A 25,047-nucleotide genomic window follows, 5' to 3' on the forward strand; every position below is an offset into this window, starting at 1 on the left:
CTTAAAACATCTTGTATAGATGTTGGTTTGTTTATTTTTGTTCAAGATCCTATCAAGCTTAAATGATTGTATTTGATTTTTATAGCTCTTCAGTCTCAAAATAACCTCTGCCCCACCTTCCCCACCACACTTTTTCCTTCAATTCTTTATTTCTCCATTCCTCTCTTCCTTCCTTCCTTCCTTCCTTCCTTCCTTCCTTCCTTCCTTCCTGCCTGCCTTCCTGCCTTCCTGCCTTCCTGCCTTCCTCTCTCCCTCCCTCTCTCTTTCCCTCTTCTTTCTTTCTTCTTTATCTTTCTTTCTTTCTTTCATAATGTAGTTTTAAAGACAAAAAATTTTCTTTTACAATATATTTCATGTTGTAAGAAAAGTTGCTTGATATCAATGAGTTCTCCAAGGAAGAAAAAAGTACACCATATTCTGCCTTATACTGAAAAACTCAAGGGGAATTAATTATAGATGATCAGACTAATCATTTCCTGTTGGATATAGAGTCTGCTCTTTCTACATTAAACCCTTTCATCTTTGCTCAGTGTCTTGCCCAGAGCAAGCAAATCACACATTTGGTAAGTATTTCAAACAACCCACAGATATTCTGGTCTTCTATGCCTTAGATGAAAAGCCATTCATTCCTCCTCTGTGATACTATCCCTGTAAGGTTAATAGGGAGAGACCTTGCAAATAGAATTATAATATTAAATGCACACAAGAGAAACTAATTCTTGAAATTCCAAAAATTTGTCTATTCATATTCAAGTTGTGTTTGTGCCTTTATATGTAATTCATATCCTAGGTAAAAACCTTCACACCATACCTAGCTCACTATGGATTAAAAATTCCACTGACTTAGGAAAAGTCTGGATCAGAGACTATTAATGGATACAGTATACCAAACCATTACTCAAACTTCCCAATATCCTTTGAAGTCAAGAGAAAAGGAAGGAAACAAATCTATATTTTAAAGACATATCCAAAATTGTTCTCATATTTCTGGCATTAGTCTTTGACCCACTCTTGTCCTGCCAGTAAAACATCAATTGGAAAATGATATTGACATGTTCAAGACGTCAGGGCTATCAACAAAATTGTATCTTTCACTTCCTGGTAGTATCTAACCAAAATACCATTCTGTCATCAATTACACTTGAAGCCACTTGCTTCACTGTAGTATATCTTTGCACTGTATTTTTAAGTATGCCTCTAGACCAGAAAAGTCAATACCTCTTTTCCTTCACCCAAGAAGGACAACAACATACATGGGCATTTATGTCCCTGGTATTTAGTGAAACCTGTCCCCCACCTCATGTTATTTACCTTATGTTATAGGTCAACACTTTAATGATGTAAATTTCTGTGTGTTTAAGTTTTGACACAACATGCAGACAGCTTCCCACTTTGTCTACAACATAAAGAAGCTTGTAAAAATGTTTCCATTTCCTTGCTCTCTCCTTAGCTAAAATGGATAAAAAGTTTCAAAAGATAAAATACAATTTTGCCAAAATAGTTATTTAGGACATAACTTATTTGAGGAGTGAAAAACTCTCTTTCCTAAAAGAACAAGGGCTACTCAAATTTATCCTAGATCCCTTACAAAACAAAAATTGCAAGGGTTTCTAAGTTTAACCAAATATTGCAGGTAGTGGGTATCACCTTTTTCTGAGATTAAGATACCACTTTAAAAATTGATTAATATTCTAAACATGGTTTTCAGTTGCAGGGCAGTCCTCACTAGTGAGCCAAGGCTTTCAGAGACCAAACAGTACCTAACTGAGGAAGGAGATGGTCTCAGATGTTCACACCACTTCAGGTTTCCTTCCTCTTCCTCCTTAAACAAAATGACCACAGCCAGTGCACTGTGAAGGAAGATTTCTGTAGTAATGTGTCCCACAACGTAGCATTTTCCCTAACTGAATTTTAAAAAATTACTGTCTTCTCATGGAGCCAAACTAGCCAAGTCTCTAAGTTTCTTCAGCTGTTGTTACTGAACACAAGTTCCTGTGCCCAACACACAGTGAGGCCAAACAAACAGAAAGGTTGGAGTTTGGAGCAGTGAAAGATTTATTACAGGGCCATGATAGGAGATACGTTGTTCACGCCCAAGAAGCCCTGAAATCACTGAAGGGTTTCAGCAAACCATTTTTAAATGCAAGGTGAGGGAGGGTCATGGTTAGTTGCTGCAAAATTCTTGGTGTCATTTGTTCTTGCAGCTGTCCCCATAGGTCAGGTCACAATGTTTCTGTAAACCTCCAACAAGAGAGATGTTATTCTCTGTTCTGAAACTTTTCATCTCTATATGAATGGACTCTTAAAGGTTAGAGCCCTGAGAATAGGCTATCCTGTATATTTCAGGCTCTTGGCAACATTCTTTTACAAAAGGTGCAGAGCCAGCATGACTAAGCACAAGAAACAGAGAACAAAGATTAAAGTAAAAGGAACAGATCTAATAAGGGGTCAGATTTGTTCTTCCCTATTACACTGTCACTGCCCCAACAAATAAAAATGAGATCCAGTGATTTGTGAGCTTATTCTGTTATTAGCTCTCTCACATACACCATACAAGTATGTTTACAGTAACCATCTATAGTATTTCCAGAAAAAAAATAAAAACTACTTTTGAACAGGATGCAGGGTCCCATTAATCTACGTTTGAGTTACAGGTCTCAGCAATCTCTCAGTCCATCAATTTGAACCTTTGGCAGAAAGACACTGCCAAGTGTGACAAGGATCAGAAGCTCCCTTTGGGCTAGTGAACTTGCAATCTCCTGGATCTGTAAACTCCCAGGGTTGGTAGAATGTATACACTTTTTTGAGAGATAATTATTGAGCAATTATTGGGTCTTGGTGGATAATGCATACAAGACCTATGGCTGTGAAGTTGTCTTAAGACCAGAAATCCCAATCATGCTGTCCACTCAGAGCTCTGAAGTTGCTGGGTGAGAGCAATTCAAGAATCTTCTCCAGTAAAATGGTACCAGCTGGAGCTGACAAAATCCAGGCAAGCTGGAGTTTGGCAACTCCATGAAAAGGTCTCAGGAGTCCCCCTGCATTTCCCAGGCATATCAGGGAAGGAAGTACTGTCTTCACTGGTCCAACAGAAACTTACCTATAGAGACCTCCTGGACCACACTTGAGCTCCTCCAGGTTAACTTCACCTAGGATGGGATAAAGTGCAGCTGCCATCCAACCAAAAGGAAATGACAAAGAAAGAACCACCCCTTACCGAGAGCACGCCACTCTTTTCTCTTCAAGATGGGAAAATTTCAATTATTTCTACTTCTTTAATACTTCTTCTATCTGACAGTGTTTTATTGTAAATAACCCTGTAAAAACCATCTTCTATTATAAATATCACTATAAAACACACACTCTTTTCTTGGAATTTTGCCAATATTTTCTAATCTACCTTCTTTCATCTAGTGAGATATTTGGTATTTAGCACAATACTTCTGTAGAGTAGAAAACTAACTTATGAATAAATTAACCACAATGAAAAGTGAATATATATGTTCCTCATCCCATTTTTTCCATGGAATCCCATGGAAAAGGAAATTTCTGTCAATCTTTCCACCCTTTCTGTATTGGTAAACAATTTAATATTTCTGAACTCTGCCCCCAGAAGCCACAGATGAGACCCTGATATTAAGAGAGCCAAATTTATGTCTCAGTCAGCTTAAATCTGTCATAAACAATTGATCATAAATTGCATGACATCTTTCCATCCTGAACTGAGATGGTTTGTTCTCCATGTGTAAACCCAACACTTCAAAGCTACCATAAAAAAAAAAAAAAAGATGTGGAATCTAAAATGTGCCACAAATGAACTTATCTATAAAACAGAAACAGACTCACAGACATAGATAACAGACTTGTGGTTGCCAAGAGAGATGGTGGGTGGGGGAGGGATGGATTGGGAGTTTGGGATTGGCAGATGCAAACTATCATACACAGAATGGATAAATAAGGTCCTACTGTGTAGCACAGGGAACTATATTCAATATCCTGTGATAAACCATAATGGAAAAGTATATGAAATAAATGTATATACATGTAAAACTGAATCACTGCTGTACAGTAGAAATTAGCACAACATTGTAAATCAACTATGCTTCAACAAAATAAATTTTTAAAAAAGATATAGGGTTTGTGTGGAGTGTGCCAATTTACTTATTTTTCACCAATTCTTGGGTTACAGAGTCAAGTTACTTAGTAATGATTATATTCTTTAATTTATACTTTACTGCAGATCAAATGTATTGTAGCATGTTTGTGTTTTTCTGATTCTTAATACATTTGATATTTTGTGTGTTTCTATTTGGATATGTTTGTCTGTGTGCATTCCATCTGCAGGAAAGTAGAGAAAGTCTAGAGTACGTGTCCATACTGCATAGCTCTAGGCCCAGGAACTGATATGAGCCACCAAAATATCAGCGTGTGGGGACTCAGTCACCAAGACTCCTGATAGAGCAACCATGTGTGTCCTTAATATGTGTGAACTGTGTGAACGGCAGTGTTTGAAACACTGTAAACAGGGTTTTTTTTGGTAGTTTTAGTTGCAATTTATCTATAAAAAGGATTATACTTAGGATATGAGAGTGTTGTCTGGAGATTCAAATAAGCACAAGCAGCAGGAATATGATTATGAACTGAGACTGCTTTATTTTCTGAAGTCAGAAGTTTTCTTGGTGAACTTACCCTAATAATGCTTCTTCTTTTCTCAAGAGATTATAGAGCCCCTGGGAAAAGGCAATGACCAATTAGATGGCTACAAAGCTCTTGTTTCTCTCTGACCTCAACTCCTACGACTCTTCCTTACTCCATTTAATCCAGATGAATACTCTTTTTGCTCCTCAGACAAAATAATTATGCTCAGGCCTCAGGGACTTTGCACTGGTGTTCCCTTTGCCTGGATGGTCTTCCCAAGATACTGGTATGGAATCCGCTGAACTTCCTACAGATGTTTACACAAATGTCACCATTGGGAGGCTTATCTGAGCACCCAGCACTACTGACCACATTTTTCATGCTTTATTTTGTCTTTTTTTCCTCTGTCTTATCACTGATAACATTCTGAAATGCTTTATAATGTACTTTTTTATAGTAGATTATAGTAGGTTTAAAAATTATTTGCTTTTGAAAGCGTAGGATTTTTTATTCGTTCTTTTCTTATTACTCACCAGAGTATGCAAAGTACATGGAATAATATCTAGCCACCTAACAGGTGCTCAGTAAATAAGTAGAATAAATATGACATGGAGAATGTCACTTTCATTCCCTGCTCTTGTATAAAGTATTAATTCAAGTTATTAACAAACATTTGGAATAAGTTATCATGAGAAATGAAAACAGCACTATTATATTCTCAAATTATCTGAAGATAGATCTTAATCAAGAGCCACAGAGGAAGGAGAATAGAGATTTTAATTTATGTGGTTTGTTTGTCAATAAGCTATGGCTGGCATCCACTGCACAGGCGCAAACACACACACAAACCCATATTCGTACACAGGTATTGTCATTGCGGTCTAATTGTATGTTGTCTTTGGATTGTTCAATCTATGAACCATTGTCAAAATTTGGAATTTAAATATGAGGTTGCCCATTAAAATAGAGCAGGGAGATGACATTTGTTCATTGGTGAGTTGAATATGTAACTCACATAAGTACCAAAATAAAGAAAAATACCAAATACATTATCCAGCATAATGAACATAGAATATTTTTGAAGGCAGTGAAATAGCAGAGAGAGGTAGAAAAGTAGCTGAAGATGAATTTAGAAATTTAGAGTTAAGGAAGAACTATTTTAAAATGTGAGAGACTGTCATATTAAGCCTAAGGAGAAAAGACCATCAAATAAATTGAAGGAAAAGATTCAAGAGAGAGATTAAATAAATAATGCTGAATATTCCATAAAACATGTGAGAAAATGAGATATGGAATATAAGTGGAAGTATTAACCCCCATCATATATTCCCTGGGGGGAAAATGGAGAAAAATTGTTAGTGTGTGTCTTAGTTCAGGCTGCTGTAACAAATTACTCATAAACTAGGTGGCTTCAATAACAGAAATTTATTTCTCACAATGCTGAAGGCTGGGAAATCCAAGATCAAGGTCCCAGCAGATTTTGTGTCTGGTGTGGTCCTGCCTCCTGGTTCAGAGACAACTGTCTCCTAGCTGTGTCCTCACATGGCAGAAGAGAGGAGAAAGCTCTCTGGGTTCTCCTTTAATAAGGGGATTAATCTCACTAACAAGGGCTCTTCACTCATCATCTAATCACTTCCCAAAGGCCACACTTCCTAATATCATTATTTTGAGGATTAAGTTTCAATATATGAATTTAGTGGGGACACAAACACTCAGTCCACAGCAGTGTATACATCTGTCTTGTCATATGTCAGCATATAGGAAGTTGAGAGTAGAGCTGCCTGGATTACTCAGATAGAAAATTCCCTGAGTATATGTTAGTGCTGGAGGTGCTGGTAGTTCTGGTGTGTATGTTATGGTGATTTTAGGGTGTCTGTGAGGGTTGTGAAAACAATGGTATGATTGGCATAATAAACTTGAAAGGAGTGTAAAAGTTTTGAGATAATTCCCTGGAATAGAGAGAACAGGGATTACTAAAAACACCAAAGTATGCCTTTGTGATATATTAATGATATTGCTCTGATTAAGACATATGAAGGTATAAATGCTTTTATGCTCTTGAATAAAATCCAAGTTTATTGAAAAATACATTAGGCTTAACCATCAAAATATTGACAGATATTATAAGTAGTAAAGTTCTTCCTCAGTAATGTAAAGGCTATTTTTCAAAGACTCATTCAGAGTAATCAACAAGATATTCAAAGAATTAAAATTTTCAAATTTTCTCTACATTAGGCCTGTTTGTGAAACATCTTTGTTTTAAAATTCAGAATCACTCAAAGTAGTTAGAACCACCCCCCCCCCCTCCATATTACAAGCAGTCTTTCTGGGCTCAAAGAAGAAGGTCTTGGTAATGAACTTGACTAAAAATATTTTAAAAATCATTTTAGAAAATAAAGCAGCAAAAAAATAACAATTTTATATTTTACAAATGGCTTATATAACTTTTCACAATCAAGAATAATCTATAATAAATTCTCAAGCATTGCCTTCATTGTGAGCCATACAAAACAAAAACAAAGAAATCATTTTGTACACAGTGATAGTCTTATTAAATTGTAGAGGCCTAATAAACAAAAGTAATAAAAAAGAATGCTCTCATATCAGCATTACTACATGTCTTCTACATTATGCAGAGCTGAGCAAAGCAATAATTGTTCAAGAAAAATGTTGAGCCAGCAGCTAGTCTAATTTCTTATGCTGCTGACTAAATTCCAACTCTGATTTCAGTCAAGAGTTGCTTTATCTTTTCAGATTTTAACATATGTTTAATGTGAAAGAGACATGTGTGCCCTTAAAAAGGAACGTCCAAAACAGTAACATAGACATCATTTTTTCAAGATATATATTTTGCTGATTATTAACTCCATTCTGTCTTTTATCTTATGAAAGTTCTCCTTTAAGATTAGTATATATTTTAGGCATGCTTTTCATTTTCTGTGTCAATCTTAACTTAATGACATTGTCAAAATTGTTTTAGTGTTAACTTTGATAGGAAGACATTGGATCACTATACACAGAATTCCTACTTAAAATTAACGACGTTAGTAGAACTGTTTCTCCATTAAAATATATATTTTTTAAATTATCTTTGTACTTAGATTTTCTCTTTATCTTATTTGCTATAGCTTGGTCATGTACTTCAAGATATATATAGCTAGATTGAAATTCACCATAATGAGAAGATAGGAAAACTTCAATTTTAACAAGTAACATTCAAAATAATGACATGACTCCCTAAAATTCATGTCATGACTTCAGAAGGAAAGTGAAATGTGTTCTTGAAGAGGCTAAATGTTATCCAACATACCAACAGCAATAATATTGGAAGTAAACCTCATGTGTTACATAAACAGATAAAAATAATTACTGCAGTACTTTCTTGTATCCTCTTCAGAATGTCAACCTTGAATTGCAGCCTCTGTGAATAACATTTCCAAAGAGCTAGAGGCCAATTCTGGCTGAATGTTTTGCTATTATTGATAATTAACAGTTACTGAGAGTTTAGGATGCAATTAGGTACCATAATAAACATCAGCTAATCTGATAGTTATCTAGTCTAAAGGGATTATATAAATAGATTAAGTTTAGGTTAAGGTAAAAGAGAGCAGAACTCTGAAGGACTAAGTGCTAGCAAAGTAAGTACAGGAAATTCTGTGAGAGAAAGACTTCCTTGACTTATTTTCAAGACAAATAGGCCTACACAAAATTAGAGGTCATTTATTTATTCCATAAATAATTAATGGACTTCCCACTGTGTTCCAGTCCATGATCTAAGCACTAAGCACTAAGCAGTAAGGAAATATTATTTCTCTTTGTTCATTGAGTTTGTATTTAAGTAGAAGACATAGGAAGTAAACTATTCACTCTCATTTGGACCAATAGGACCAAGAATACACACTTGGGATGACAAAACAAAAGATGGAAAGTATGAGGACGTCTGAGGACTTACCAGAACACAGCCACCATTCCGTTGATGGGTTGATTACCCCAAGACCTTTGAGGGAGATATTTTTCCATTGTTTAAGGTACTATTATTTTTATTTTCTTATATCAAGAGAGATTTCATAGAATCCATAAAGAACCAAACTCAGAAACATGTAGAGAGCCAGGGGAGGCTGGACATTGAAGGGCAGAACCCAGCACACACAGGGATGGTCCCCTTAGGAAACAGCTGTTAGCTGCACTGACAGTGGAATGCCAGTGCCACCACTGTAATGAATAATTTCATAGCTGTTCTTGGTATTTTATTCACTCAAAATCCAAAGTCCCAGATTAGAGCATCTGATTGTGAAAAACCTAGATTCCATGCTCAGGATCTCATTCTTTGCAGAAATAATACAAATTTCTGGCTCTTTTCTATTTCCACACTGCATTATTGCAGTATGGGGCTGTCCATCACACTCAGATTCGTGCAATGGGGCATTGTATGAATAAATAAAAGGCTTTCTGAAAGCTTGGATACAAAACAACAAACTGACATACTTACAGTTTTATTATATAGCCTCTAAAGTTATGTGTATGTCCATATTATTTCCTTGGAGTAACAGAAGTCACCCCCAAAATTTAACTTGTTTGTTGATTTAAATAACAAATGAATAATTGAATGAATAATTATAAATAATCCCAAGTTACGTGGAATTTTTCAATTTTAAATGCAAATTTTTAGTTTTAAACTTAACTTAACTTGATTTTCACTTTCCTTGTACTAAGTAGCTAGACTCTCATATTAAATGATTGGTAAAGATATTTTTAGAATGAACCGTGAAATGTAAGACATATTATTGGGAGACACCATAAAAAACATGAATGGAGAAAATATACATTTCATTATCCAGGAGATCTTGTCTTTTAAAATATATCTTTCTGCAAGGAATAAAAGTTAATTTTCATTGCTAGTTATTCCCTAAATCATATGCCACATGGATTACAAAGAGATCACCATTTTTGTATATTGGTTTATGATTGAAAAGGTTACAATTTTTTAGGAGTGAGAAACAAAAAGATACCTATGAATGACAATTATGCTTTGAAATTAGATGGCATGGGAGGATTAAGTGGGCAGAGATAGTAGTTACCAATATAAAAGAAAGCTGGGATCTGCAAGGATTTAATCAGATCTAGAGTAGCTTCCTTAGCGCTACTGATATATCCTCATTATTTGAAATGTGACAGAGAAATGAAATGTAATTCTCCTTAGCTACAGCACTAGGGAGTGAAGCAAAAAATAACAACCAAAATATCCTTGATGCTAAGTAGTGTTCTTAGAATAGAGCAACACAATTTTAAATACTCATTAATGTTATTAAATAAATATGAATTACATTTAAAAAATTCTGTTAACACTACCCCTAAATCTAGTGTCTTTCACACCAAATCAAATGACTAGCAATCATTAGTGCCAACCAGTTATGCTAAGACTGAAGACCATCCAAATTCCCCAAAGATTTTGACAATAGGAAAGGAAGTATTATTACAGAATATTAAAAGCAGCCACAAATCTCTACTTTTTAAATTGGAATATATCCTGATAAATTAAGTATTAAAAACATAAAACATGCTCTGGAATCCAGAGATATAACATTGTATTTATGGTTTAAGAGATTTATTTTAAAGGAAGTTATTTTTCTGAAAAGTAACGATTTATATAGATATTTGAAAAGAGAGCATTAACAGCAAAGGAGATAACAATTAAACGTCAGTATACATATAAGGGAATTAGTATTTCAGTAATAAATCACATAAACAGCATCATGCCAATAGTTATTAAAATAACCTCAACAAAGATACCGCTGTTACTGGGAAGATGAAATATTAAATAAGGTCCAAAATATAGTGGTGTGATCTAAATTTAAAAAAAGAGTTAACTTGTCTTGGAGAAAAAAATTGCATTTTGGGATATAACAAGAGATAATATGGAGTCCTGTGTATAATACTAATACCTGTGAATGCTTTGGCATAGTGCTATTCAAATCATAATCCACAGACTCATTTCATTTCATAAGCTGTTTATTACAGTCCACAATAAGTTAGCATAGAAATTGATGCCATACACTGAGAAAATTTTGTAAGCAATTTGCCAGAGTAATTTTATGTCTGTTGAATCTAATGAGAAAAATGTGGAACTTTTATTTCATGTGTTTTATAGAAATTTCAGTTTTCTGAATAACTGATTTGTATTGTATTGTAAAAATACAATTATGAGAGGTAAGAGATAGAGTCCTCTGAATACTTCCCCCAAATGGTTTATTTCTGACCTTTACCTTTCTGTGAGAGAACTCAGCATATTTATGAAGAACTCACAATCTGCCATCACACATATCTGGATGTGAATCTGAGCTCAGCCACATATTAAATGTTCTTATATTGTAAGGAATTGACAGTGGTCTCAAAGAAGAGGATAATTGAGGGTTAAGTGCAAGATAAGACACATGCCAACAGGACTTGCAAAAGGAAGACAAAAATTGTTAGTGACCAATTCTTTCAATAGCTAAGAGAAGAAAAAATGAAAGATAGAATGAAAAAAAAAAATAATTCCTTGAAAGGAATTCTTAGAGAGTAGAAAACTCCAGTGTATTTTTTCATTTCCCAGAAAGGAAAGAGGATGATTCTACATAACTAGTGTATAAGGGGAAGAGGCAAAGAAAATGCAGTATTATCAATATTCCTCCTACCAACTGTGAGATGAGGAGTTCGCACCTCATCCCACAGAATATAAAGGAACTCCATCACCAAGCATACTATTTAATTCAGCTGACTTTATTTTTTTCACAACAAAATGTTTACAATGACAGAAGCAGTACAGAGATTTGCAGTTTGTTATAAGTTATTACCTCATAAATCCGTAGCACACAAATTGACTGGTTACTTTAAGTAAGCTCATTAAATAGATTAGGATCAATGCAAAAGCAAATACCAGCACCTTTGAACAGCTGGATGTTGTCTGAACTGCAGTTTTTCAATAATTTCCCAATGCTGCAATAAAACACAGCATAAAATAGCTCCTGGGAGAACCTTGACATGTGCATCATAGAGATCCAGGGTTACAGAACTAGTGCCAATTTTTATCTACATCTTCTAAATCTGAAGGTGGGACACCCAATGCCTTTATGGCTGGGTAAAAAGAGAAGCAGTGAGGTGCTGGTTGCAAAGGAGGAAAGAGACTTGCTGCTGAACATAAATTTACTCATGGTGGGAAGTTGCCATTAAAGCTACACTGCTTATGAGGAATTGGGCATGTGTCCTGAGGTAACACTCATATGGGAGAGGAATGTCAACTTTGTAAGAAAAATTGCTAAGAAAAAGGTTTTCTAATTCCTTACTGCCTGTCAACTCAAGACTGCAATGTAAACGCTTCTCTGAGTGTCCAGACTGTCAGCCTACTTTGAAGATTTTGGACTTTTCAGCCCTATGATAACATATATATTCAAGTAAAGGAGCAGAGAAGAAGCAAGAAAAACTATAATCCTGCAGCCTGTGGAACAGAAACCACAATCACAGAAAATTAGATAAAATGAAATGGCAGAGGAATATGTCTCAGATGAAGGAACAAGATAAAACCCCAGAAAAAAAAGTAAGTGAAGTGGAGATAGACAAACTTCCAGAAAATGAATTCAGAATAATGATTGTGAAGATGATCCAGGATCTTGGAAAAAGAATGGAGGCAAGGATTGAGAAGATACAGGAAATGATTAAAAAAGACCTAGAAGAACTAAAGAATAAACAAACAGAGATGACCAACACAATAACTGCAAAGAAAAATATACTAGAAGAATCAATAGCAGAATAACTGAGGCAGAAAAATGGATAAGTGACCTGGAAGACAAAATGGTGGAAATCTCTGCCGCAGAACAGAAAAAAAAAAAAAAAGGAATGAAAAGAAATGAAGACATTCTAAGAGACCTCTGGGACAATACTAAATTTACCAAAATTCACATTATAGGGGTCCAAGAAGGAAAAGAAAGAGAGAAAGGACCCGAGAAAATATTTGAAAAAATAATTGCTGAAAACTTCCCTAACATGGGAAAGGAAACAGTCACCCAAGTCCAGGAAGCACAGAGACTCTCAGGCAGGGTAAACCCAAGGAGGAACATGCTAAGACACATAGTAATCAACCTAACAAAAATTAAATACAAGAAAAAATATTAAAAGCAACAAGGGAAAAACAACAAATAACATACAAGGGAACTCCCATAAGGTTATCAGCAGGTTTTTCACAGACACTCTGCAGGCCAGAAGGAAGTGGCAAGTTATATTTCAAGGGATGAAAGGGAAGAACCTGCAACTAATAATACTCTACCCAACAAGGCTTTAATTCAGATTTGACAGAGAAATCAAAAAACTTCACAGACAAGGAAAAGCTAAGAGGATTGAGCACCACCAGACCAGCTTTGCAACAAATACTAAAGGAACGTCACTAGGCAAGAAAGAGACCAGCAAATTAAAACAACCTTGTACATATATAGATGTCTCTATCAAAACCTCATGGGAATAGTAAATCCAAAAACTACAATAGATACACACACAAAAAAAGAAAGAAAACAATGCAAACACAACAATAAAGATGTTCATCAAACCACAAGAGAAGAGAACAAGAGAAGAAGGGAAGAAAAAGGACCTATAAAAACAAACCCAAAACAATTAAAAAATGGCAATAGGAACTTACATAAAGATAATTCCCTTAAGGGCTTCCCTGGTGGCACAGTGGTTGAGAGTTTACCTGCTGATGCAGGGGACATGGGTTTGTGCCCCGGTCTGGGAAGATCCCACATGCCATGGAGCGGCTAAGCCCCTGAGACATGGCTGCTGAGCCTGCGCATCCAGAGCCTGTGCTCCACAATGGGAGAGGCCACAACAGTGAGAGGCCTTTGTACCACAAAAAAAAAAAAAGATAATTACCTTAAATGTAAATGGCTAAAATGCTCCATCCAAAAGACATAGACTGGATGAATGGAAGCAAAAACAAGACATGCATATACATGTTATATACAAGAGACCCACTTGAGACCTAGGAATATACAGACTGAAAGTGAGAGGATGGAGAAAGGTATTCCATGCAAATGAAGATCAAAAGAAAGCTAGAATAGAAATACTCATATCAGACAAAATAGACTTTAAGATAAAGGATGTTATAAGTGACAAAGAAGGACACTACATAATTATCAAGTGATCAATCCAAGAAGAAGATATAACAATTGTAAATATACATGTACCCAACATATATATATATATATATATATATATATATATAGAGAGAGAGAGAGAGAGAGAGAGAGAGAGAGAGAGCATTTCAATATATAAGGAAAATACTAACAGCCATAAAAGGAGAAATCAACAGTAACACAATAACAGGAGAGGACTTTAACACCACACTTTCATCAATGGACAGATCATCCAAACAGAAAATCAATAAGGAGAAACAGGCCTTAAATGACACATTTGATCAGATAAATATAAATGATATTTATAGAGCATTCCATTCAAAAGCAGCAGAATACACATTCTTCCTATGTGCACATGGAACTTTCTCCAGGACTGACCACATGCTGGGCCACAAAGCAAGCCTCAGTAAATTTAAGAAAATTGAAATCATATCAAGTACCTTATCTGACCACAAAGTTATGAGATTAGAAATAAACTACAAGAAAAGAAACTGTAAAAAACACAAACATGTGAAGACTAAACAATATGCTACTGAACAACCAATGGATCACTGAAAAAATCAAAAAGGAAATCAAAAAAATACCTATGGACAAATGAAAATGAAAGCATGATCCAAAACCTATGGGATGCAGCAAAAGCAGTTCTAAGAGGGAAGTTTACAGCAATAGAATCTTACCTCAAGAAACAAAAAAATCTCAAATAAACAACTTAAACTTATACCTAAAGCAACTAGAGAAAGAAGAAAACAAAACCTGAAGTTAGTAGAAGGAAATAAATCATAAATATCAGAGCAGAAATAAATGAAATAAAGACGAAGTAAACAAATACCATAGATCAATGAAACTAAAGATGGTTCTTTGAAAAGGTAAACAAAACTGATAACCCTTTAGCCAGACTCATCAAGCAAAAAAGGGTGAGGACTCAAATCAATAAAATTAGAAATAAAAAAGGATAAGTTACAACTGACACACAGAAATACATAGGATCATAAGAGACTACTACAAACAACTATATGCCAATAAAATGGATGACCTGGAAGAAATGAACAAATTCTTAGAAAGGTACAATCTCCCAAGACTGAACCAGGAAAAAATAGAAAATATGAACAGACCAAGCACTGAAATTGAAACTGTGACTAAAAATTTTCCAACAAACAATAGCCCAGTATCAGATGGCTTCACAGGCAAATTCTATTAAACATTTAGAGAAGAGGTAACACTTTTCCTTCTCAAACTCTTCTAAAATATAGCAGAGAGAAGAACACTCCCAAGTTTCTTCTATGAGGCCACCATCACCCTGATACAAAAAGCAGACAACAATACCACAAAAAACAAACTTACAGACCAATATCACTGATGAACATAGACACAAAAATCCTCCAAAAAATACTAGCATCCAAATCCAACAATACATTAAAAGGATCATACAACATGATCAAGTGGGATTTATCCCAGGAATGCAAGGATTTTAAATATCCACAAATCAATCAGTGTGATACACCACATCAAGAAACTGAAGAATAAAAAACCATACAATCATCTCAATAGATGCAGAAAAAGCTTTTGACAAAATTCAACACTCATTTATGATAAAAACACTCCAGAAAGTGGACATAGAGGGAACACACCTCAACATAATAAAGGCAATATATGACAAATCTCCAGTTAACATTATATGTAATGGTGAAAAGTTGAAAACATTTTTTCTATGATTTGGAAAAAGAAAGGGATATCCACATGCACCACTCTTATTCAACAAAGTTTTGGAGGTCCTAGCCATGGCAATCAGAGAAGAAAAAGAAATAAAAAGAATCCAAATTGGAAAAGAAGTTAAACTCTTACTGTTTACAGATGACATGATATTATACATAGAAAATCCTAAATACGCTACAAGAAAACTACTAGAGCTCATCAGTGAATTTTGTAAATTTGCAGCTTATAAAATTAATACACAGAAATATGTTGCATTTCTATACACTAACAAAAAGAACAGAAAGGGAAATTTAAGAAACATTCCCATTTACCATCACATCAAAAAAGAATAAAATACCTAAGAATAAACCTACCTAAGGAGAATTAACAATAGCCAGGACGTGGAAGCAACCTAATTATTCATTGACAGATGAATGGATAAAGAAGATGTGACACATATATACAATGGAATATTACTCAGCCATAAAAAGAAATGAAATTGAGTTATTTGTATTGAGGTGGATGGACCTAGAGTTTGTCATACAGAGTGAAGTAAGACAGAAAGAGAAAAATAAATATTGTATGGTAACACATATATATGGAATCTAGAAAAAGAAATATGGTTCTGAAGAACCTAGAGGCATGACAGCAATAAAGACACAGATGTAGAGAATGGACTTGAGGACATGGGGAGTGGGAAGGGTAAGCTGGGATGAAGTAAGACAGTGGCATGGACATATATACACTACCAAATGTAAAATAGATAGCTAGTGGGAAGTAGCCACATAGTGTAGGGACATCAGCTCGTTGCTTTGTGACCACCTAGAGGGGTGGGATAGGGAGGGTGGGAGGGAGACACAAGAGGGAAAAGATATGGGGATATACATATATATATATATATATATATATATATATATATATATATATATATATATATATATATCTGATTCATTTTATTATAAAGCAGAAACTAACCCACCATTGTGAAGCAAGTATACACCAATGAAGATGTTAAAAAATAAAAAAAAACTACCTAAGGAGACAAATACCTGTACCCTGAAAACTATAAGATGTTGATGAAAGAAACTGAAGACAACACAAACACATGGAAAAATATACCATGTTCTTGGATTGGAAGAATCAACATTGTCAAAATGACTGTATTACCCAAGGCAATCAGCAGATTAAGTACAATTCTTATCAATTTACCAAAGGTATTTTTCACAGAACTAGAACAACAAATCTTAAAATTTGTATGAAGACAGAAAAGACCCCAAATAGCCAAAGCAATCTTGAGAAAGAAAAACTGAGCTGGAGGAATCAGGCTCCCTGACTTTAGACTATACTACAAAGCTCTAGCTATCAAAAGAGTATGGTACTGGCACAAAAACAGAAATATAGATCAATGGAACAGGCTAGAAAGCCTAGAAATAAACCCACAAACCTATGGTCAATTAACCTACAACAAAGGAGGCAAGACTATACAATGGAGGAAAGACCTCTCTTCAATAAATGGTGCTGGGAAACCTGGATAGCTACATGGAAAAGAATGAAATTAGAACACTCTTTAACACCACACACAGAAATAAACTCAAAATGGATTTAAGACCTAAATGTAAGTCCTGATACTATAAAACTCTTAGAGGAAAACATAGGCAGAACACTCTCTGACATAAATCACAGCAATTTCTTTCTCAATCTGTCTCCCAGAGTAATGGAAATAAAAACAAAAACAAACAAATGGGACCTAATTAAACTCAAAAGCTTTGCACAAAAAAGGAAGTCATACACAAACGAAAAGACAAACCACAGAATGGAAGAAAATATTTGCAGGTGGTGTGACAGACAAAGGATTAGTCTCCAAAATTTACAAATAGCTTATGTAGCTTAATATCATCAAAACAAACAACCCAATCAAAAAAAGCACAGAAGAGTTAAATAGACATATCTCCAAAGACATACATGTGGCCAAAAGGTACATGAAAATATGTTCAACATCGCTAATTATTAGAGAAATGCAATTCTAAAGTACAATGAGATATCACCTCATACCAGTCAGAATGGCTATCATCAAAAAATCCATAAACAATAAATGCTGGAGAGGGAGTGGAGAGAACAGAACTCTCCTACACTGTTGTCGGAATGTAAACTGAAAACAGTATGGAGGTTCCTTAAGAAACTAAAAATAGAGCTACCATATGATCCTGCAATCCCACTCCTGTGCATATACCCAGAATAAAACATGGTCTGAAAGGATACATGCACGCCGATGTTCATTGTAGTGCTGTTTACAATAACCAAGACATGAAAGCAACCTACATATCCATCAGCAGAAGAATGGATAAAGATGTAGTACATATATACAATGGAATATTACTTAACCAATAAAAATAATGAAGTAATGACTTTTGTAACAACATGGATGGACCTAGAGATTGTCATACTGAGTGAAGTAAGTCAGATAAAGATAAATGACATCACTTATATGAGGAATCTAAAAAAAATATACAAATGAACTTATTTACAAAACAGAAACAGACTCACAGACTTAGAGAACAAACTTATGGTTACTTGAGGGGAAGGGTGGGGTGGGAGAGATAGTTAGGGAGTTTGGGATGGACATGTACACACTGCTATATTTAAAATGTAAAACCAACAAGGACCTACTATATAGCTCAATCACTTTGCTGTACACCTGAAACTAACACAAGATTGTTAATCTACTATACTTCAGTATAAAATAAAAAATTAAAAATAAATAAATAAATAAAATTACTTCTAAATAATAGTAAATATCTCATTGGGTTATTGTAAGGAGTAAATGTTATTATATGAGCATTTAAAGGTCTTAGTAAATCCCTGATATATTATAAGCCCTTAATAAATTTTGGTTACTAGTAATTAATGCAAAAAAAAAATACCAGAGTTTTGTGCGACTGACTTTTCCCTTGGGTCAAATGACTTGAGAAAAGTAACAGGAATTGTATTTTTTCTGAAAGAACCTGCCCAACCATGGCTCTTTCCAGAGGTGTATCAGTGAGGAAGGACTTTGTGAAGAATTGTTAAACGGCTGAATTTTTACTCTTGTTGCAAACTAACAAGTTAGCCTGCAATGATTTCCTAGATGCAGGCAGATAAAAAACTCCTTAGTCAATAATAAAGTGATTTATTTATCATGACAAGCAGACAGAATGAGCTTTATTTTCACATCAGTTTCCCTTGTCTCTACCTCCTGTGGAAGCAATGCAGAAGGAGACTCAAGTATATGGAAGACACATGGAAGGTTTGTGTCACATCTGAGGACCCCAAGTCTAGGAAACTCCAATGTTAAAGGGTGCTTCTAGCAAACTTGTCCAAACTTGCCCTAAGGGAAACATTTCCTTTATTATGCTGGATATTAAAGTCTGGACTTTGACCTAGAGGGAAACACCATACCTTAACAGCTGTTTGCTATGCAAACATTCTTGAAAAGATAGTTCAGAACAAAAGCTGATGCAAGATGTGTTGAAATACTATGGATAATTTCTTTCCAACAGATCTGAGAAAGCTGTAAGATCTTACATAAATTTATGTTAAAATGGCCAGTGACAGTTATTGTACCTTGCCATGAGAGACAAGAGAGAACTAATTATAAATGCAACTAAATATCTAATACAGAGGCTTCATTAGTTCAATATTTTGAATGTTTCACAACACCCATTTCCTGCCATCGGATCAGAAGAGACAGAAGGAGCAAAGCAAGAATAGCATAGTCACCTACCAACACCCTACCCTGACCTCCATGCATGTACACACTATCAGAGTATGGAATGAAGTACTCAGATATCATACCTAAGATAAGGAGAACATGCAAGAAGATTTGAATAGAGTCAGAAATTAAAGTTTGATATTATTTTGGACTAAATCTTTAAATAAATAGGTTACACATTTATGACTTCGAATATATAATTTGATATTAAGTCTAAGTTCTCTCATTGACAAATCGGGTTAATATTAATGCCTAGACCACAAGGACACTGTGAGGATTGTATAAAAACATATTTACAAGCATATTGTTGTGATTGTTGAAAAGAGTCAATGTAACTGTTCAGTAAATGAGATTATTGTTTTTGTCAATTAGATGATGGTATATGATTACATTTACTTAACACATTTAAAGGTTTTTTGCTAGGAAAGTTAGTACTGCTTTTGACATTGGAAACAGAATAGATTGCATTTAAAACTAACATATGAAACAGAAAAAAACTTTGTTGCTAATTTATCTGTTGCTTGGTGTGTTTAATCTAATATGACTTATATAATGAAGTAAACTAAATAGTAGCAAAAGTTTGTATTACATATGGAGAGACGGAAGGAAATATTTGACATTGCCTAGAAACAAGCCATCATATATTTTTAAATGAATAATTAAAATTTCACTAGATTAAACTGAAGATACACTTGTTAAAATGTTGAAAACACATTCCACTCCTGTCCTGGACCTCAAGGTTGAACACTTTCATGAAGTTCTAAAATCCAGATTTATTCTTATGAAATTAGAGTGCCATCATGCTGAGAAAAAAATGTGCTGAGATGTATGTTAAATATTGACATTTTAATTTGGATATAAATTGGTTTGAAGCTTATAAAAGACAAAACACAAAAAATTTGGATCCATAAGAACATTATAATCCAGAAAAGAAAAAAATTACTAAAAAGGATGAATACATAAAGATATTTAGATATAATCAAGACTAAAGCATGAATACATTTTTATTGCTGCAGATCATAACATAGAACCAAAAAAGCTATATTTTCTCTATTATGAAGTCTCTCTGAATATAAGGAAAAAAAAGTGATTCATTAGGTGTTTAGGAAGAGAATAAGGTGTTTAGAGAGAGTAAAGTACTTTATTTTAACTTAATTGATGGTAATTTCTATGTCCTCTAGCCAAAGACTACCAGGAACAAAACTATCATTGAACAAACTTGAGTTCAACTTTTTGCAACAAGGTGTGAAACATACATACAAAAATGCAATAAAAAGAATAAACTTGCTGATAAGAGAAACAGATGATTACATTGGATTTTTAAAAATGCAGCTATGCAGGTTTTTCAATGATTATATCTATTATAACTGAGCAGGACACTATGGTGCCTTCCTAGGACAGACTTCATCATATTCTCTGCCTGCCTCTTGTTTGTAGAAAAGCTTTAGTCTCCCAGGTCTCCTCTGAGCCACAAAAGGCTGGCTCAAGAATTAATGATTGAAAAAATGTAGTAACAAAAAATAGCAGTTGGACCAAGAGAACTGGTAACAATTTAAATAATAGATCAGCCATATAACTGTCACAGAATCTTTAGTGCCTCCTTCAAGGCCATAGATGTCAATGTCTGATGCACATTCCTGAGTTGTTTGCAGATGCTAAAACCCCTACCAGATGGGAGAAGTTAACTGCATTATGTCCATGAGCACAGAGCCCTGAACCCAGCTGGAGCCTGGTGATTGATGATGTTAACCCGTGTAACACCACCCTCTTCCCTCACCATCAACCAGAGAATTGTGCATGAGCTGATCACACATCTTGCAATTCCCCTCCCTCATCTTTCCTTTAAAATCTCTTCCCTGAAATCCATTAGGGAGTTTGGGTCTTTTGAGTATTAGCTGACCATATTCCTTGCTTGGTACTTGCAACACACTCTACATTTTCCTTCACTACAACCCAGTATGTGTAGATTAGCTTCACATGTGGGTTTGGTAACAGTAGGGTCACAGAGTATTTAAAACTAAAAGGAAAAAAATGTTAATTGCATTACTGTTTTTAATAGCTAAAAATGAGGAAACCAAAAAATAAATTATGACATATTTATATGATGTAATATTAAATATAGCTATGAATGGACCATATCTTTACAGATTAATATGAATGTAAATTACTAACAATGCAGTTATGATTGAGAAAGGAATAAGCAAGTCCTGGAAGATAACTGTTCATACAATCTTCAAAAACATATATGAAAAGCTAAATAAGAACTTTACAGACATTAACATATATGTAATAACACTATTTTTAAAAAATGCAAGCAAACAATGAAAACAAAATTCAGGATATGTATTATTTCTGGATGGAAGCAGGAAGATTGAACATGAAAGGATCAACAGTAGCTGAAAAGAGTAGATAGAAATAGATATTGTTACATTTCTAGATTTTATATTTGTGTTGATTTCATGGTTGTTCATTATATAATAAAAACAAACACCCACCCATATTCATACATACATGAATACATACACATAGAGTTATTCACAGGCAGAAAAATCATGTGTCTTCAAATAAAGATTATCATTAATCCAATCCTCTTCCCCTAGTGGGCAGATTTTTTTAAAAGTCAAAATCCATTCCATGTACTGAATTAATAATTCTTACTATAGTGATCCATGGAGTGTTAAAGCATCGTCACACACTAGGTGATTAAACAACACTGTTTGTATGAAATAATGGAGACATTCTTTCTGAATGATAAGCCTGAAAACTTATCTTGACAATAGTCATTAACACCACTGTTTATGTGCAAATCCTCCAATTGCTGTTTAAATAAATTTTAGAAATATTGAAAGAACAATATTAACTCTTTTCCCTTAATAGACTCACTTGATTGCTTCGGTTCAAATAAAGATGTAAAAGTTTGAACAGAAAATTTTGTCATTTGGGAGTTATTCACTCTTAGGAGAAAAGAAGCTACAAATTAAGAAACATAAAATACTCAGTATAAAAAGCAAAAGTAGAGAAAATGACTTGTAACCATAGAATGCTGGCTTCTATTTCCCATGCTTAACTGATTTTGAGGTCATCAGCATGTTATTGCTAGGAGATTGCAGACATCTATTGTTCATGATTTCTGTGTTATCCCCCACCAAAGACCCATTCGAGTGTGCTTTATTTCCCACTGTTTTTGTATTTTTTTTTTATTCCCCAGCACCCTACTTAAAGTTAACATCCAATACCAGGGAAAAGGTTATTTAACTATCTCTGAGCTTTTTCATTATTCTTAGAAAAGTCATTTTAAAGCACTGACTTCATTAGAGAGATAGATGATAAATGGACAGGTGAAGAGACAGGTAGATAAATAGGATGTAAAATCTCAACTATTAAGAAATCCTCAGATTATTTTAAAACCGGTTGCTGTTAAAAAATAAGTTTTCTTGAATTTGTTGGTATATCATATGTTGCCTTACATTTATTTTACAATATTTCCCATAAAATGAACTGAAATGTAAGGTCCATAAGTTGTTTGATTAAACTTAGATCCAAACAAGTATATTTTAATATCATTTGCACTTATAAAGAGTGCCTTATTTGAAAAATAATTACTTATGTTTTATTATACCCTGATAATATTGTGTGTGTATGCATATAGGTTTGTATTTTAAATAATGAATTAATGTTATATAGTGCATCATCAGACAGAGACACATAATTTTGAAAATTAGGAGACACTAATCTTAAAATTTAAGTTGACTATCCCTGAAATGTTATGTGAACTACTTACTATCTGTATATGTCACTGGTTAAAATCTGGATTACTTTGCATTCTTGACAAGCAGTGAGATAAAGATTAACAAGAGAAAGAATAAAAGCAAGTTTGACCCACCAATATTAAATAAAATATATAGTTTCCTACCATCATGATGCACACCTGTGCCCTTCAATCCATTTTCAAATATGGAAGAGATTGCTTTGCTCATCAGTGGCCAGTCTATATCCCAGAGTTTGTTTTGAGGTTTGGACTTTGGTTGATTCTTTCTAACTTGGCAACCAACTTATATGTTGGAACTGTTCTGTGAAATCTGGTATGTTTAGTTGTTAACATTGCTATTGAGATCCAGACAACATTTAAACTTGAAAGTCAAGAACATAAAATATTGTAAACAGAAAGATGTTATCATTTACTGACAACATGGCAGAACTCATTTCCTTGTATTAAAATGATTTAGGCATGACAATATTCTTCAATGTTATCAGTGGGACAGAGTTCAACTATGTGGCTTAACCACAGTAAAAATAAATATGAAAATCTCAAGTCCATTAAAATTTAAAAGCATTTTTATTGATCAGGCTTAAATATTATTTTGGTATTCATAATCTCCCTTGCTTTTCCATTTCCATACTATTGATGACAAAGACTTCTTATACAGTGGGCCAATCTATATCCATGCTCTTCAGCAAAACAGATAATCTGTTTTTCCTGTCCAAACATTTAATTATGAAGTTGTTCCTGTTAGTTAAGAAGTAAATCATTTAAAGGGTAAAAAAGATTAAATGTAATCTTGAAAAAAAACTGCTTAGAGATAAAAAGGAGAAAAACTTGTAGTCAAAGAAAGAATTTGTCATTTCGAGATAGTTAATGAGCTACAGATATTCTTTGATGATAAGAAAGAGTATGATATACACAAAAGAGCTTTAATGAAGTATAAAATTATAACAGATAATGAAGTTCTTTTTTTAGAATATGCAATTAGTAACTGTTGGATTTTTTATTTCTTAAATATATTGACAACACTGCATACATGTAAGACCATTTTGAAGAAGAGTTATTAATTCTAACTCAAGATGATCAAAATCAAACCTTTTATTTTCCAACTCAATTCTCCTTTCTGAAGGATCAGGGGGAAAAAATATCTATGTTCAGCACACAGGATTTCAGAAAGTCTTGTATTAAACAGCTTGGGTCATAATAGTATAAGAATTAGCTAGGACATTTTGTGTTTCCATACAAATTGTAATTTTTTTTTTCTGATTCTGTGAAGAATGCCATTGGTATTTTGAGGGATTGCATTGAATCTGTAGATTGCTTTGGGTAGTGTAGTCATTTTGACAATATCGATTCTTCCAATCCAAAATCATGGTATATTTCTCCATCTGTTTATGTAATCTTTGATTTTTTTCATCAGTGTTTTAGATTTTTCTGAGTACAAGTCTTTAACCACCTTAGGTATTTTATTATTTTAGTTGTGATGGTAAATGGGATTGTTTCCTTAATTTCTCTTTCTGATTTTTCATTGCTTTTCATTGTTAGTGTATAGGAAAGCCAGAGATTTCATTAATTTTGTATCCTGATATTTTACTACATTCATTGACTAGTTCTAGTAGCTTTCTGGTGGCATCTTCAGGATTTTCTATGTATAGTATCATATCATCTGCAAACAGTGACAATTTTACTTCTTGTTTTCCAATTTGTATTTCCTTTTATTTCTTTCTCTTCTCTGATCATTGTGGCTAGGACTTCCAAAACTATGTTGAATAAGAGTGGCGAGATTGGACATACTTGTCTTGTTCCTCATCTTAGTGGAAATGGTCTCAGTTTTTCACCATTGAGTATGATGTTTGCTGTGGGTTTGTCATATATGATGTTTATTATGTTGGTAGGTTCCCTCTATGCCCATTTTCTGGAGAGTTTTTATCATAAAGCAGTGTTGAACTTGTTGAAAGTTTTTTCTACATCTACGAAGATGATTATAAGGTTTTATTCCTTAATTTGTTAATATGGTGTATCACATTGATTAATTTGCATATATT

The sequence above is a fragment of the Pseudorca crassidens genome, chromosome 18 (assembly GCF_039906515.1).
Source record: "Pseudorca crassidens isolate mPseCra1 chromosome 18, mPseCra1.hap1, whole genome shotgun sequence".
NCBI classification, from domain to species: Eukaryota; Metazoa; Chordata; class Mammalia; order Artiodactyla; family Delphinidae; genus Pseudorca; species Pseudorca crassidens.